The sequence below is a fragment of the Rattus norvegicus genome, chromosome 4 (genome assembly GCF_036323735.1).
Source record: "Rattus norvegicus strain BN/NHsdMcwi chromosome 4, GRCr8, whole genome shotgun sequence".
NCBI classification, from domain to species: domain Eukaryota; kingdom Metazoa; phylum Chordata; class Mammalia; order Rodentia; family Muridae; genus Rattus; species Rattus norvegicus.
In genome coordinates, this window is record NC_086022.1 from 136,244,268 (window position 1) to 136,262,127 (window position 17,860).

Sequence of the window (17,860 nt, forward strand, 5' to 3'; positions counted from 1 at the left end):
CAACTGTCTGGGAAAGTGTTTTTGCATAACCAGCCACTAAAGACTGTATAGGCTGTAAGTGTTAGGCTACAAGAAGTCTAGGTTATCTTTGACCTGACAATAGGTCATTAGTATTATCCTCATGGTACTGATTTTGCATGGACAAAATATACAATATTAGAAGAGTCATGGAATCTTGCTCCATGGTTTCAGAATGATGCTGAATTTAGGTATATTTGTAGAAGTATTGGAGTTCCTGTAAAGAGATGCTAAGAGCCCACTGCATAATTCTATGAATATAAAATTGAAGTTTAAATTGCAATTCCAGGATGTTCAAGATGCCCAGGATCACAAAATTTCCACTGACGAAAGATTAATTCATAAAATGGAGCTGGCCCAAGAGAGATGTTATGTGTGCTTCAGAGAGCAGAGCTAGAGGCATAGAGCATTCAAAGTCTCTAGAGCCCAGATGGCTTCATCCTGAGTGTCAGATCCATTATATGGAGCTGATGGATTTGGTGTTTTCCATTATGGGCCTCAGTCTTGCTATCATTATCTTTCCTTGCTGTGCCTATATTCCTACTTCTCAGAAAAGAAATGTATATTCTTTTCCATCATATATTGGAAATATGTAATTTGTGTCCCCTGTGGGGTATCAGAGTTCATAGATACTTGAGTATCAGAAGAATTTCCATGCTTATCCTTTTGAACAGTATAACAATTATGAGAACTTTCAGAGTTGGACTAAATATATTGTGCATTTTGAGATGACCTTGATCCTTACAGGACAAGTGGATAATAATGCTTAAGAGGAATATACATGTGAGTCAAGCTGAGAAGTACTAGACATAGAGAGAGGTTTATATTATCAACAAGCTCTAGAAACATCGTGAACATGAATATCTGGGTCTTATCTGGGAGGGGTCTTCTAAATTAGGTCAACTGAGATGGGGAGACTGAGCATCAACATTCAACAGGGTGGGAACGTGGGCTACAAAAAGAGAAAGTGAAGTATGGATTAGCACTTATATCTCTTGCAACTCCAGACTACAGGCGCAATATTGCCAGTATCCTTTTTCTCTTGTCAGGATGCCTGTACCTCCATAACTGACTTCCACTTACATTTTAAGCCCAAACAAACTGTGCCATCCTTATGAGTCTTTGGCCAGATATTTTGTTGCAACAAGGAAAGTAACTAAAATAACTATAGTACTCAAGACTTACAAATGTAGAGATTAATTTTTTACTTGTGTGTATATGCATATGTATTCATGATCGGTGTGCACTGTAAGTATTTGTGTGCTGATGTAGACATAAGAGGTCACCAGGTCCACTTCCCCCGGAACTGGAGCTACAGGTTGTTGTAGGCTGTGTGATGGGAAAATTGGGAGTGGAATCCCCAACTAAGTCACATCTCCTCTGTTGAAGACAGCTTCTCCTGAGTGAGGTAACCCAATCACAGAAAAACACACATGGTATGCACTTATTGATAAGTGGATATTAGTCCAAATGCTCAAATTACCCTAGATGCACAGAACATGTAAAACTCCAGGATGACCAAAATGCGAATGCTTCACTCTTTCTTTAAAAGAGGAACAAGAATATCCTTGGGAGGGAATAGGGAGGCAAAGTTTAGAACGGAGGCTGAAGGAACACCCATTCAGAGCCTGCCCTACATGTGGCCCATACATATACTGCCACCAAACTAGATAAGATGGATGAAGCAAAGAAGTGCAGGCTGACAGGAACGGGATTTAGATCTCCCCTGAGAGACACAGCCAGAATATGGCAAATACATAGGTGAATGCCAGCAGCAAACCACTGAACTGAGAACGGGACCCCCGTTGAAGGAATCAGAGAAAGAAATGAAAGAGCTTGAAGGGGCTTGAGACACCATATGAACAACAATGTCAACCAACCAGAGCTTCCAGCGACTAAGCCACTACCCAAAGACTATACATGGACTGACCCTGGACTCTGACCTCATAGGTAGCAATGAATAGCCTAGTAAGGGCACCAGTGGAAGGGGAAGCCCTTGGTCCTGCCAAAACTGAACCCCCAGTCAAAGGGATTCTTGGGAGGACGGTGGTAATGGGTGGAGGATGGGGAGGGGAACAACCATATAGAAGGGGAGGGGGACAGGTTAGGGGATGTTTGCTGGAAACTGGGAAAGGTAATAACAATTGAAATGTAAATAAGAAATACCCAATTTAATAAAGATAGAGAAAAAATGATGAAATTAAAAAAATATTGCTGAGAAAGTAGGAACTGGATACTTGAACTGGTGTTTGCTTCCATTGTGGATATAAAATAATGCTTCTCTGAGAGAAGTTCACCACATAGATCTTCAAATAACTGGAGTCATTGTAAATGTAACTATTTTACCAGCTCTAATTGTCTTCTTGGAGGCCTACTGCTGAATAAGCTCACACTTTCTAATTTTTTCTCAGCTCTGTCTGTCTGGTTCAACTCAGCTGTTCTGACTAAAAAACTCTCCAAGCTGGCTGACTCAAACTAGCTTTTCTTGCCTTCTCAATGAATTGCTCTGCTTTGAAAAACTTCTTCTGAATTCCATGAACTGAACGGCATTGACTTCATGAACTGTACAAAACTGTATGAACTCAACTACATTCAACAGAAGTGCACTGAACTCAACTCAACTGCACTCCACTCTATTGCCTGAATCAGTTGAACAGCACTCACTGACCTATGTTCCACACTTGATTCACTCTGAACTGCTCTTAAACAGCTTCTCTTTGTCCTATTTCTCACTCATTCTGTCAAATCTTTCTGTTTCATCATTTTGTCTGCCACTCAATTATATGTTACTCTCACACATGGCTGCAACCTTTTACAAACTAACTTTACGTTTATTGTTTGGGAGTAATGGTTTATACTCAAGTCAGAGGAATTAAAGATGTGTCATTAAAGCTGGCTTACACAGACCTAGAAAGAAAGTTTGGATAGGACCCCTTGTCAGAGCAGCCGTTAAAATTCCTCTACAAACTCTCTCTCTCTCTCTCTCTCTCTCTTTCCCTCTCTCTCTCTCTCTCTCTCTCTCTGTATGTGTGTTTGTGTGTGTGTACTAATACACTAATGCTCTTAGGAGCATGATTCATACCAGCCAGTAAGCAAAGAAAATCTATATATCAATCAGTACATAAACAGTAAAATTATAAACACAAATATATACTCATAATCATACACACTGTATATATAAATGTATACAATAGAATTTTTTCACCCTTACAAAGTAATGAACCTTATTTACTACTCACATATAGGTTCACAGAGAGAACATTCCTTGCTTTTACAAAGCCATTTGCTTCAAGAATATATTATGTAATGTTCCTCCTGTTTCTATTTTATGAAATACTTTGACAAGAATTGGTATCTGGTCTTCTTTGAAGATGTGATAGAATTCTACACTAAAACTATCTGGTCCTGGGGATAGTTTTTTTAGTTGAGAGACTTCTAATGACTGCTTCTATTTCTTTAGGGGTTATGGGACTCTTTAAATGGTTTGTTTGACCCTGATTTAACTTTGGTACTTGGTTTCTGTCTAGAAAATCATCCATTTCATCTAGATTTTCTAGGTTTGTAAAGAATAGACTTTTGCAATAGGATCTGATGATATTTTTAATTTCTTCAGTTTCTATTGTTATGTCTTCATTGTCTTTTCTGATTTTGTTAGTTTGGATACTGTCTCTCTGCCTTCTGGTTATTCTGGCTAAGGGTATATCTATCTCATTGATTTTCTGCAAGAACCAGCGCCTGGCTTTGATGATTCTTTGTATAGTTCTCTTTGATTCTACTTGGCTGATTTCAGCCCTGACTTTGATTGTTTTCTGTCTTCTGCTCCTTTTTGGTATATGTACTACTTTTTGTTTTAGAGCTTTTAGGTGTTCTGTAAAGCTGCTAGTGTATGCTCTCTCTGATTTCTTTATGGAAGCACTCAGAGCTATGAGTTTTCCTACTGCTTTCATTGTGTCCCATAAGTTAAGGTATGTTGTGCTTTTTTCACTAGATTCTAAAAAGTTTTTACTTCTTTTATTTCTTCCCTGACCAAGTTATCCTTGAGTAGATATTTCTTCTGCTTCCATGTTTATGTGGGCTTTCTGGAGTTTTTGTTGTTGAAGACCAGCCTTTCTCCATGGTCATCTCGTAGGATGCATGGGATTATTTCAATCTTCTTTTATCTGTTGAGGCTTGTTTTGTATCCGATTATATGGTCAACTTTGAGAAAGTACCATGAGGTGCTGAGAAGAACTTATATTCTTCTGTTTTAGAACAACATGTTCTGGAGACATCTGTTAAGTTCCTTTGGTTCATAAATTCTGTTAATTTCACTGTGTCTCTGTTAAGTTTCCATTTCCATGATATGTGCATTGGTGAGAGTGGGGTGCTAAAGTCTCCTATTTTTATTGTGTGAGATTCAATGTGTGCTTTAAGCATAATACAGTCTGTGAAGCCACACTTACACTAATACCTAAGCCCCACAAAGATCTGAAAATTCCCCTCACAAATATTGATGCAAAAAATACTCAATAAAATTCTCACAAACCGAATCCAAGAACACATCAGAATGGACATGCAACATGATCAAGTAGGTTTCATCTCAATGATTCAGGTATGGTTCAATATACAGAAATCCATCAATGTAATCCACTATGTAAACAAACTCAAAAAACCCACATGATCATCTCATTAGATGCTGAGAAAGCCTTTGACAAAGTCCAATACCACTTCATGTTAAAAGTACTGAAGAGAATAGGAATTCAAGGTCCATACCTAAATATATTAAAAGCAGTATCCAGCAAGCTAATAGCCGATAACAAGCTAAATGGAGAGAAACATGAAGCAATCTCACTAAAATCAGGAACAAGACAAGGCTGCCCACTCTCCCCTTATATATTTGATGTAGTACTTGAAGTTATAGCCAGAGCAATTAGGCAACAAAGGCAGAACAAAGAAATACAAATTGGAAAGGAGGAAGTCAAGATATAACTACTTTCAGATGATATGATAATATAATAATTGACCCCCAAAATCCATGAGAGAACTCCTACAGCTGATTAAAAAAACTTCAGCAAAGTGGCTAAATAAACATTACCTCACACACATCAGTAACTTTCCTCTACTCAAAGGATAAATGGGCTAAGAAAGAAATTAGTAAAACAGCACCCTTTACAACACTCACAAATTATATGAAATATTTTGGTCTGTCACTAACCAAGAAGAGTGAAAGATCTATTTGACAAGAACTTCAAGTCTCTGAAGAAAGAAATTGAAGAAGACCTCAGAAAATAGAACGATCTCCCATGCTCATGGATTGTCAGGATTAATGTAGTAAAAATTACCATCTTGCCAAAAGCAATCTACAGATTCAATGCAATCCCCATCAAAATTCTAACTCAATTCTTCACAGAGATAAGATAAGAAATCAATTCTCAAATTCATCTGGGATAATAAAAAATCCAAGATATAAAAAACCATTCTCAACAGTAAAAGAACTTCTGAGGGCATCACCATCCCTGATCTCAAGCTATACTACAGAGCTATAGTGATAAAAGCTATATGGTATTGGTACAGAGACATGCAGGTAGATCAATGGAATAAGATTGAAGACCCAAAAATGAACCCACACACCTATGGACACTTGATTTTGACACAGGTGCCAAAACCATCCAGCTGAAAAAGAAAGACAGCATTTTCAACAAATGGTACTAGTTCGATTGGCAGTCAGCATGCAGGAGAAAGTATATTGACACATTTTTCTTTTATTTCAGAATTCATTGTTACCAACACAAGAAACAATAGAATGTTCACTTGGATTTCCTGAACTTAGATACATTATAAATGTTTCTCATACATTGTTTCATTGAATTTCCTACACTAATGAGTGTTTTGGTGGAGAAAACTAGAGCTGGGATGGTGAGGGTATCTGACCCCTCTGGCTGCCACTCGGATCTTTCTTCTTCCTTGGAGACTCTGCACTTTGGGTGTGATTCTCAGTTTCTGAGAATCAGGTGGCTCTTCCAAGTAAATGTTCAGGAAGACATGAACCTACTATCCTGGATTAACCTACATTGGGGAAACAAGCCTTCACAGAACCAAGGATTTTTCTTCATCTTGATGCTGGACAATGTCATCCTCTGCTACAAATTAGGCTGGAGTCATGGGTCCCTCAAGGTGTACTTATTGGTTGGTGGTTTAGTGCCTGGGAGCTGTGGGGGGTCTGGTTGGTTGATATTGTTGTTCTTTCTATGGCATTGCCCACCCCTTCAGCTCCTTCAATCTTTTTTCTAACTTCTCCATTGGGGTCACCCTGTTCAGTATAATGCTTAGCTGCAACCATGCTCATTTGTATCAGTAGAACTCTGACAGAGCCTCTCAGGAGACACCCATATCTATCTCCTGTCAGCAAGCACTTCTTGGTATCAGCAATAGTGATTGGGTTTGGTGGATGCATATGGGATGGATCCCCAGGTGGGGCAGTCTCAGGATGACCTTTTCTTCAGTCTCTGATCCACTCTTTGTCCCTATATTTCTTCCCATGAGTATTTTGTTCTCCCTTCTAAGAAGGAATATAGCATCCACATTTTGGTCATTCTTATTCTTGGGATTCATATGATCTGTGAATTTTTTCTTAGGTATTCCAAGCTTTGGGGCTAATATTTACTTATCAGTGAGTGCACACGATGTATGTTCTTTTGTGACTGGGTTACCTAATTCAGGGTGATATTTTCTAGTGCTGTCCACTTGCCTAAGAATTTCATGTAGTCATTGTTTTTAATAGCTGAGTATTACTCCATTTTGTAAATGTGCCACATTTTTCTGTATTTATCCCTCTATTAAAGAACATCTGGGTTCTGTCCAGGTTTTGGCTCTTATAAGTAAGGCTGCTCTGAACAAATGAACCATATGTTCTTGTTATATGTTGAAGCATCTTTTTGGTGTAAGCCCAGGAGATTTCTGAGCTGATTTCCAGAATGGTTGTACAAGCTTGCAATCCCACCAAAAATGGAGGAGTGTTCCTATTTATACACATCCTTGCCAGCATCTGTTGTCACTTGAGTTTTTAATATAAGCAATTCTGACTGGTGAGAAGTGATGTCTCAGGGTTGTTTTGATTTGCATTTCCCTGATGATTAAGGATGTTGAACATTTCTTTAGGTGTTTCTCAGCCATTTGGTATTCCTCAGTTGAGAATTCTTTGCTTAACTCTCTACCCCATTTTAAAATAGGATTATCTGATTCTCAGGAGTCTAATTTTTTGTGTTCTTTGTATATATTAGATATTTGCCCTCTACTGGATGTAGGATTGGCAAGGACTTTTTACCAATATATTGGTTGCCATTTTGTCCTATTGCCTTACAGTAGCCTTGCAATTTTATGAGGTCCCATTGTCAATTCTTGATCTTAGAGCACAAGCTATTGGTGTTCTGTTCAGGAAATTTCCTCTGTGCCTATGTGTTCTAGGCTCTACCTCATTTTCTCTTCTATTAGTTTCATCATATCTGGTTTTATGTGGAGGTCATTGATGCACTTGGACTTGAGCTTTGTATAAGGAGATAAGAATGGGTCAGTTTCCCTTCTGGTCTCTACCTGTGCCCAGAGCTGTGCCTGTCCTATAGCCTTTGAACAGAAAACCTACCCACAGAGAGCTGGTATGCTAGGAGCATCCTCTGTCCTAAGTCTACAACCCAAAGGTGGGACCTCACTTTCTCTCCATTCACTGTCCAAGGAGAGACAGGCCCGGAGTGCATGGGATGCAGGAGCTGGAGGGTGGCCTAGAACAGGACCCATCAGTCTCCATCTGAACCCAGACTAGGGCTCTTTCATAGCCCTCGGACACAAAACCTGACTGTAGAGAGCTGGTTGCCGGGAGTGCTCTCCTTCCTAAGCCCACAGGTAGGACGCCACTTTCTCTCTACTGACTGCGAAAGACAGACTTGCTGAGAGTGCATAGGGCTCAGGATCTTCAGGGTGGCCTGGAATAGGACCTTTCATTCTCCAATGGTGGCCAGAGCTGGGGCTGTTCCACAGCCCTCTTGCACAAAACCTGCCTGCAGAGAACTGGTCTGTCAGGAGCTCTATCCCTCTGAAGGCCACAGCCCATGGGTGGGCCCTATTTTTTCTCCCTTGATTGTCCAAGGGAAGACAAACTAGGAGCACAAGGGGAAAAGAAACCGCAGGGCAGTCTAGGACAGGACCCTTCTGGCTTCGATCTGTACCCAGAGCTGGTGCTATCCCACAGCACTCCAGACCCAAAACCTGTCTGCAGAGAGCTGGTCTCCCAGGAGCGATCTCACTGCTAAGATCACAAGCTCACAGTCAGACAAGCTCCAGACAGAGACAGCAAGACCAACTAACATCAGAGATAACCAGATGGTAAGAGGAAGACATAGGAACCCAAGCAACAGAAACTAAAACTACTTGGCATCGTCAAAACCCAGATCTTCTACCACAGCAAATACTGGATATCCCAATAAACCAGAAAATCAAGATATGGGTTTAAAAATCTCATCTCATGATGATGGTAGAGGACTTTAAGGAGGTCACAAATAACCCCTTCTAAGAAATACAGGAAAACACAGGTAAACAAGTAGAAGCCCTTAAAAAAACCCCACAAAAATCCCTTAGTTACAGGAAAACACAACCAAACTATGAACAAGTGAAGTAATTGTACAAAACCATCTAGAATCTAAAAATAGAAATAGAAACAATAAAGAAAGACAGCAAAGAGAGATAACCCTGGAGATAGAAAATCTAGGAAAGAGATCAGGAGTCATAGATGCAGGCATCACAAACAGAATACAAGAAATTGAAGAGAGAATCTCGGGGGCAGAAGATGCCTTAGAGGGCACCAGTGGAAGGGGAAGCCCTTGTTCCTGCCAAGGCTGGACCCACAGTGAAAGGGATTCTTGTGAGGGAGAGCAGAAATGGGGGAGGATGGGGAGAGGAACTCCCATGTAGAAGGGGAGAGGGAATGGTTAGGGGATGTTGTCTTGTAAACTGGGAAAGGGAATAACATTTGAAATGTAAATAAGAAATACTCAATTTAATAAAGATGGAAAAAAAGAAAAAAATATACCTTAGAAAACATTGACACAATAGTCAAAGAAAATGGAAAATACAAAAAGCTCCTAACCCAAAACATCCAGGAAATCTATGACATAATAAGACCAAACATAAGGATAATAGGTATAGAAGAGTGTGAAGATTCCCAACTTAGAGGGCCAGTAAATATCTTCAACAAAACTTTGAAGAAAACTTGCCTAACCTAAAGAAAGAAAATGCCAAGGAAACCTACAGAACTCCAAATAAATTGGACCAGAAAAGAACTCCTCCTGTCACATCATAGTCAAAACACCAAATGCACAAAACAAGGAATATTTAAAGCAGTAAGGGAAAAAGGTAAAGTATCATATAAAGGCAGATCTATCAGAATCACACCAGACTTCTCAACAGAGACTATGAAAGCCAGAAGATCCTGGGCAGATGTCATACAGATCCCAAGAGAACACAAATGCCAGCCCAGCCTGCTATGTCCAGCAAAAGTCTCAATTAATATAGACCAAGAGCCAAAGTATTCCATGACAAAAAATTTTACACATTATCTTTGCACAAATGCAGTGCTACAAAAGATAGTAGAGGGAAAACTCCAATGAAACAGGAAATCTACAATCTACAAAAAGCAAAAAAGTAATCTTTTTTCAACAAACCCAAAAGAAGCTAGGACGCACACATAATTCCACCTCTAACAAAAACAAAACAAAACAAAACAAAATAAACAAACAAAAACCAAAAAGCAAAAAAAAACCAGGAAACAATATTCATTTTTCCTTAATATTTCTTAACATCAATGAAATCAATTCCCCAATAAAGACATAGACTAACAGACTGTGTAGGCAACAGGACCCAGCATTTTGCTGCATACAATAAATGTAATTTAGTGACAAAGACAGAAACTACTTCAGATTTAAAGGCTGGAAAAAAATTCCAAGTAAATGGTCACAAGAATCGAGCAGCAGAAGTCACTCTGATATCAAATAAAATTTACTTTCAACTAAGAATTATCAAAAAATATATGAATGGGCACTTAATACACATCAATGGAAAAAATTTTCAAGATGAGCTCTCAATCCTGAACATCTATGATCCAAATGGAAGGGCACCCACATTCATAACAGAAACTTTACTAAAGCTCAAAGCATACATTGTAAAACACACAATAATAGTGGGAGACTTCAACACCCTACTCTCGTCAATGGACAGATCATGGAAACAGAAACAAAACAGAGACACAGTGAAACTACTAGAAGTTATGAATCAAATGGATTTAACAGATATCTACAGAATATTTCATCCTAAAACAAAAGAATGTAACTTCTTTTCTGTACCTCATGGTATGGTCTCCAAAATTCATCATATAATCTGTTACAAAACAGGCCTCAACAGATACAAGGAGACTGAAATAATCCCATGCATTCTATCAGATCACCATAGACTATGGATGGTCATTAACGAAAATAAAAACAACAGAAAGCCCACATACATATGCAAGTTGAACAACGCTTTACTCGATGATAACTTGGTCAAGGAAGAAATAAAGAAATAAAGACTTTTTAGAATTTAATGAAAACGAAGCCCCAACATCCCCAAACTTATGGAACACAATGAAGCAGCTCTAAGAGGAAAACTCATAGCTATAAATGCCTTTAAAAAGAAACTGGAGAGAGCACACTCTAGCAGCTTGACAGCACACCTAAAAGCTCTAGAACGAAAAAAAGCAACCACACCCAAGAGGAGTAAACTGCAGGAAATAATCAAACTCCATGCTGAAATCAACCAAGTAGAAACAAAAACAACCATACAAAGACTCAACCAAACTAGAAGCTGGTACTTTGAGAAAATAAAAAAGATAGATAAACCCTTACCCAGACAAACCAGAGGGCACAGAGAGTATATCCAAATGAACAACATTAGAAATGAAAGGGAATAACAACAGAATCTGAAGAAATTCAAAAAATTATCATATCCTACAACAAAAGCCTATACTCAACAAAAAAGGAAAATCTGGATGAAATGGACATATTTTTTAGAAGATACAAGTTACCAAAGTTAAATCAGAATCAGATAAACCTTCTAAACTGTCCCATAACCCTTAAAGCCATAGAAGCAGTTATTAAAAATCTCCCAAGGAAAAAGCCCAGGACCAGATAGGTTTAGTGGAGAATTCTATCAGACCTTCAAAGATGACCTAATACCAATTCTCTTCAAACTATTCCACAAAGTAGAAACAGAAGGAACACTACCCAATTTGTTCTTTGAAGCCACAATTATGCTTATACAGAAATCATACAAAGGCCCAACAATGAAAGAGAACTTCAGACCTATTTTCCTCATGAATATTGATGCAAAAATACTCAATAAAATTCTTGCAAGCCGAATCAAAGAATACATCAAAGCAATCATTCACCATGATCAAATGGACTTCATTCCAGAGATGCAAGAATGGTTTTAATATATTTAAATCCATCTGTGTAATCCAGTATATAAACAAACTCAAGGGAAAAAACCACACACATGATCATCTCATTGGATGCTGAAAAAGCATTTGACAAAATTCAACACCCCTTCATGATAAAAGTCTTGGAAAGATCAGGAATTCAAGGCCCATACCTAAACATAGTAAAGACAATGTACAGCAAACCAGTAGCCAACATCAAAGTAAATGTAGAGAAACTTGAAGGAATCCCATTAAAATCAGGGACTAGACAAGACTGCCCATTCTCTTCCTACTTATTCAATATAGTACTTGAATTCCTAGTCAGAGCAATTAGCCAACCAAAAGAGGTCAAGTGGATATAAATTGAAAAGGAAGAAGTCAAAATATCACTATTTGAAGATGATATAATAATCTACTAAGTGAACCCAAAAGTTCCACCAGAGAACTACTAAGCCTGATAAACACCTTCAGCAAAGCGGCTGGGTATAAAATTTACTCAAGGAAACTAGTATCCTTCTCAAAGGATAAACAGACTGAGAAAAAACATTAGAGAAGTGACACCCTTCACAATAGCTACAAATAATATAAAATACATTGATGTAACTCTAACAAAGCAAGTGAAAGGTCTGTATAACAAGAACACCAAGACCCTGAGGAAGGAATTTGAAGAAGATGTCATCTGTATAATGTTTCAGGGTGCTATCAGAATAATCTTTGGAAATTGTTACCAATTACTTTAAAAAGTGCTATGCAAAATATTATCAATTAAATCTCACATTTGTTTAATTGCATTTATCCTTTCATGCTTTTATACAAAATGAAAAATATAAAACCATAGGAAGAAAAGCACAGCAAGGACCTGAATCAAACCTAGGCAGACTACATACAAGTAGATGAAGGCTTCTCTCCAAAAATAAAATCTTTCTTCAAACAAGATGTGCACATACAGATCATGATGTTATCCTAACCTTCGTGTTTGACATCATATAAAATTATTTTTTTAAGTAAAGTCCAGTTAACGTGAAATGGCTCAGTGGTTAAGACTGCTGACTGTTCTTCTAGAAGTCCCAGGTCCTATTCCAAGCACCCATGTGGCAGCTCACAACTATTGGTAACCCCAGTTTCAGAGGATCAAATATTTTATCTGGCCTCTCTGGGTATCAAACACACAAACAGGTACATAGACATGCATATATATAAACATCTATACATATAAAATATTTTTAAAATATTAAATTATAAAAAGTAAGAAATGAAAATCAGATTTTTTTCTTCTAATTTAAATTATTTAGGAGAATTTAAAAATAAGTCTGTTTCCTCCTGATGACTTTTAGTTTACCTAAGATAAACACTAAAGTGGGTGGTATAATTCCCAAAACACAAACTTCTGCCAGATTATGAAACACAGGCCACCCAACTACTTACAGCATTGGAACACCTATGCAGGTTTCCTCTCATTTTTACCCATATATATCAGCTTTCATTTCCAGAATATAGGACCCCAAAATGCAGAGGGTGGCCAATTCTATGATGTGAAATTAAAAGAACTCTTTTAAGTTCGGGAATGTCATCAGTGTGTCCCTCTGCCTTTGAAAGTAAAATTTCTTTCTTTCTTGCAAACCTTACAGTTTGCCTGTGAATATCAAAGAATACCTTGCTTTAGGTACATGTGCACAGAAATTGTTCAAAATTAAAAAATTGAATTGTTGGCAATGTTTTACACACACACACACACACACACACACACACACACACACACACACACACACGGGGGTTGGGGGAAGGGAAGGGAGACTATCCACATCACTCAAAAGCTTGGAGTGCTTAAAGAGACTCTTTTACAGAAGCCGAACTAAAAACAAAAATGCAACTTTCATGTTACCATTTTGTGAACATAAAAAAAAAATAATTACCTGGCCGTGGTGACACATGCCTTTAATCCCAGCACTTGACAGGCAGAGGCAGGCGGATCACTGTGAGTTTGAGGCTAATCTAAGCTACAAAGCAAGTTCCAAGCACAATCAGCTATATAGAGAAACACTGTGTTGAAAAAAGCAAATTGTGCGTGCGTGTGTGTGTGTGTGTGTTTGTGTGTGTGTGTGTGTGTATGCATTTGTATATATACGCACAAATCAGTTTAATTTTCTTATCTGTCTACTTTGGAAGTTAGACAGAAGCAAGACTTATTTATTTGTTAGTATTATTATTTGGTCCTAAGCTCTGGGATGATTGTATTTTTAATAATTACTCAGAATGGTTTGATTACAAATATATTAAACTTTGCGCTTCCTGCTCTTGACTTTCAAAGCTCAGGAGATTCCAAGTTGAGAAGGCTGAGGGAAGACTGTTGTAACATTCTGACTTACCTACTTAACTTTCAGTAAGTGACTAGTCTTAAAATACACAAAAGCCAAATTTCATATTCCCAAACAGGACTCTACAAAAGACACAAACTAAACATACACAGAAGATTTAAAATCAATTCTGAGCATCAGAAGCACTGTGAAATTTCCTCACACTTGTTCACAGATATTTAGGCCAAAATTTCTTGGCCTGGTATTTAACATTTTGATACTGCAAATGAGTCCCATTTGTCTCCTTCATAAAGCACCACCATTCCGATCCCATCACACGTGTCGAAGGTAAGTTTTATCTTCTTTGTTAGAGTTTTCACATATCAAACACCTCAGTGGTTCCTAGATCACAGCAGAAGTTTGGCTTGAAGTATTTATCTTACTAATACGGAAAACCATTGCCATTTGGAACCCCTGGGCTGACAGCTCACTCACTCATTCACCATTACAGGAGCCTCTAAGGGCTCCATTTGGGAAAAGAGGATGCCTAGTTTTTTATAATTAATGAAGCTCTGTTATGACACAAACTAGTCTGTTTTACTTTGCCAATTGCAGCATAATTAGGCACCCTCATTATCATACAGCAGCTCATTAATCTGGGAAATAAAATTTAGCATGTAATTTTCACTAATCTTTAGGTACATACAGAGAAAATAGCTCACGACTTGAACAGAAATATTATCTAAGAAAGTTAAATTGAGTAAACAAAATTCAGGTGGCTTATCAATTAAAACATTCTAAACACGAATTCTAGGGAACAATATCCAAACATCAGTTTGCTTGGGAAGACTTTATTCCTGCCAAAATTAAGTAGTATAATTAATGAGAAGGTATAGGCCGTAATTTCAACTGAGAAATAAGTGGAATCATGGACTACAAATGAGTTCCTTCCAAGAACAAGTAAAATCCACAATGCCACAAAGGAGCAGTGAATAATTTTGATCATAGTTACATAATCAATTGTCATAGAATATTTCTCTGAAAAATGGAAATGCACATTTTTATGAATGTACACAAACTACCAGAGGATAAAATGTGAATTCAAATGAATAAATTATGAAATATTTTAGTCAATAACATTTGGGATATAACATAATTAATCTGTATATTTAACCAATAATAACTAAAATGACATCAGCTATTTGAAAGTTAAATAGTCAAAATATGCTCAGGTAATAACTCATTTAAATAAACACAATCTTTTGGAAGTAATAGTCAAACACATGATCTTACCTAATGTAGCTGATACAATGTATAAAGAAATATTAGACACTCAAAATGTTTATATTAGAAGATTGCAGAAGCTGAGAATCAAAAGTAAATCTACTCAGCGAAACAGGAAAAAACGTAAGTTAATTCCAAGTGGGGATTTGAAACATTATGGTATTATGACAAATATAGCAAGATTGATGAAAAGTCCATACTTCTTGGAAATTACTCATTGTTAATCCTGATTCGAACCCCCTACATCTGATGATTTCCACATTGTATTCCTCCAATGTCTTAGGAAAAGAAATATTAGTTATAAAAAGGAAGAGAAGGGACCAAACAGAGCAATGGAGAGAGGAGAAATATTCCTTGTCTCATTTTGTAGAACCATCAAACATGGACACAAAATTTAAACAGGACATTACAAGGAAGATTGAAACAAAGTTCTAACACTAAGGATGTATAAAATGGGACCAATCTTTCATGAGATTACAAAAAATATGATTTTAAAACTGAGTTTGAAAGAAGAAGGTAACGTATCTGAGGAGGAGGATGCTCCTCCCACAAGTCCTAGGTTTTAAACGAAAATCCCAGTGTCATGTCCTTTCCAAAGTTATGTTGGTCAGGAAGGTCCCAGGAGGCCTTCAAACAATTCAGTATATTGTCATTATTCTCCGTTAACCATCAGAACTTAATAGTAAAACCCTACTGCTGAAAACATAGAACTCATTGATGATAGGACTGTGAGAAATTACCCTAAGACTTACCTAGAAACCTAGGTTTGCTGGCGAGCTTTCATAGTGTCAGAAGTTGCTATCCAAGTTGTTGGGGAGAAAAAAATCACCAACACTCATACCTAGTTCTGAACTCTGTGAGCTACAACAATGAATTATATGGCAAGATATGTTCATTGGTGTAATAGAGGCATGACTGTTATGTTGGTAACCGCATCCAATCAGATGTTTGAACTGTTCCACAGGAGGAAATCGTGTTTGGCAAAACTGCCCATGAACCCATGGCTGGGGTGGTCATAGACCCTCAGTGAGTGCCTACTACTGTTGTTTTGCTAGATATACATATGGTATCAAATTACCTTTTCAAAGTATGTTTATTTTATCTTTATTCCTATCCAGCTACCAGCCTTCATTAAAAAAGCATCTTTGTAAGGCAGACAATGGTTAATATAGAAATTCACTTGTCAAAATGCAAGTAAGTGACAATAGTGTTTGGTCCTAAATAGGACATCTATAATCTCCTCTCTCTCTCTCTCTCTCTCTCTCTCTCTCTCTCTCTCTCTCTCTCTCTCTCTGTCAAACACACACACACACACACACACACACACACACACAACCCTCTATCTGTCACCATGTATCAGGCAATTGTCATATAAGAGAGAGCAGAATTATTTTTTAATAATCTCAATGTGGGGGCAAATGTTATGAAACCATGACTTCTGGTCATAATGTGATAAGGTGGCTGATATACTTAAGCACTCATTACAGTAGTGGTCACATGTAGAAGATTGGTCCTATCACATTTTACCATGGAAGAAGGAAGAATTTGTGGTGCTTCATAGTTCTTGAAGTACCATGGACAATTAATGATGGCTGGAAGAAGGAAGGTAGCCATGTAGTCACTTTTGGAAGCATAGCATGAAGATCCTTGTGCCCACCGATCTCTACAGAAGCCAAAACAGCTACACATGCAAATTGTCTTTTCAGTGGAAAAGAACATATATCTACCTGTTCTTCCATTCAGAAAATCAGGGATTGGAGGTGATTAATAGCCCAGTGATCTGCATTTTCTATTGGACCAGGCCAGATCAGGTTCCTACAAGCAGGACCAGAGGTAGCTAGTAATCTATATGACTCTTACAGCTAGGGGTTCCAAAGGCTCCTATAACCAGAACCAAAATAAAAACCTAAATGACCCTTTCATTTTCTATGTAGCTAGAAGCTCCCCAAGCTCCCCAAACCAGAACCAAAGGTGTCTAATAGCCTCAGCTGATCTCTATGCTATCTGTACGACCAAGACCAGGCCAAAATCTTCCTTAGACTCCAGCGCAAGTAACCTGGCTCTAGAACTCACATTTTTGGAAGAAATGAGATGTACCCTTAGTTGAGTTTCCATACAATTATATTTCTTTGTGAACTGGAGATTGATTACACCAGGAAAACATTTTTCCCCAAATTATGTTGTGTTTTAAATAGGCTGACAATGATTCTCCTGGCATTATACTCCCCAAAATCTGGATTCAGGTTGACTGAGTTAACCTGAAATGAATTTTCATTCTCATCTCTCCCTTCCTGGATAGCTGCATACACCTGTCATAGCCACTGTTGCCTTGCCCTTGTTCCAGTAAATAACCTCTGACCCATGCTCACACAGGCTGTTACAGCTCAACTCGTCTCGCAAATACAAAATACACGAAAACGGGAAGGAGACTTATTTAGAAGAGAAGATCTGGTGAGAGGAGTAGTAGGGATGAGGCAGGGTCATTGTGGGAGGAAAGAGCTAAAATCCATTAGACGTGTGTATGACCCTGACAAAGAATAAAAATTAAAATATGAAAAATTGAAATGAAGCAGTAAACCAGTAATAAAAGCGATGCCAAGTCTAGGAACATATAGCAAAGATATCACAGTTAGAGGATATTTGTTTTGTGAATGCGAAATTAGTTAAAAGTGAGGGGAAACTGTCATTTGCAGCATTATTCCCCAAAGAAAAGAATGGCCATGTATACATAGAATGTAGCAATGAATCACTAGACACTTGATTATAAGCAAGACACAGTCATTTTATT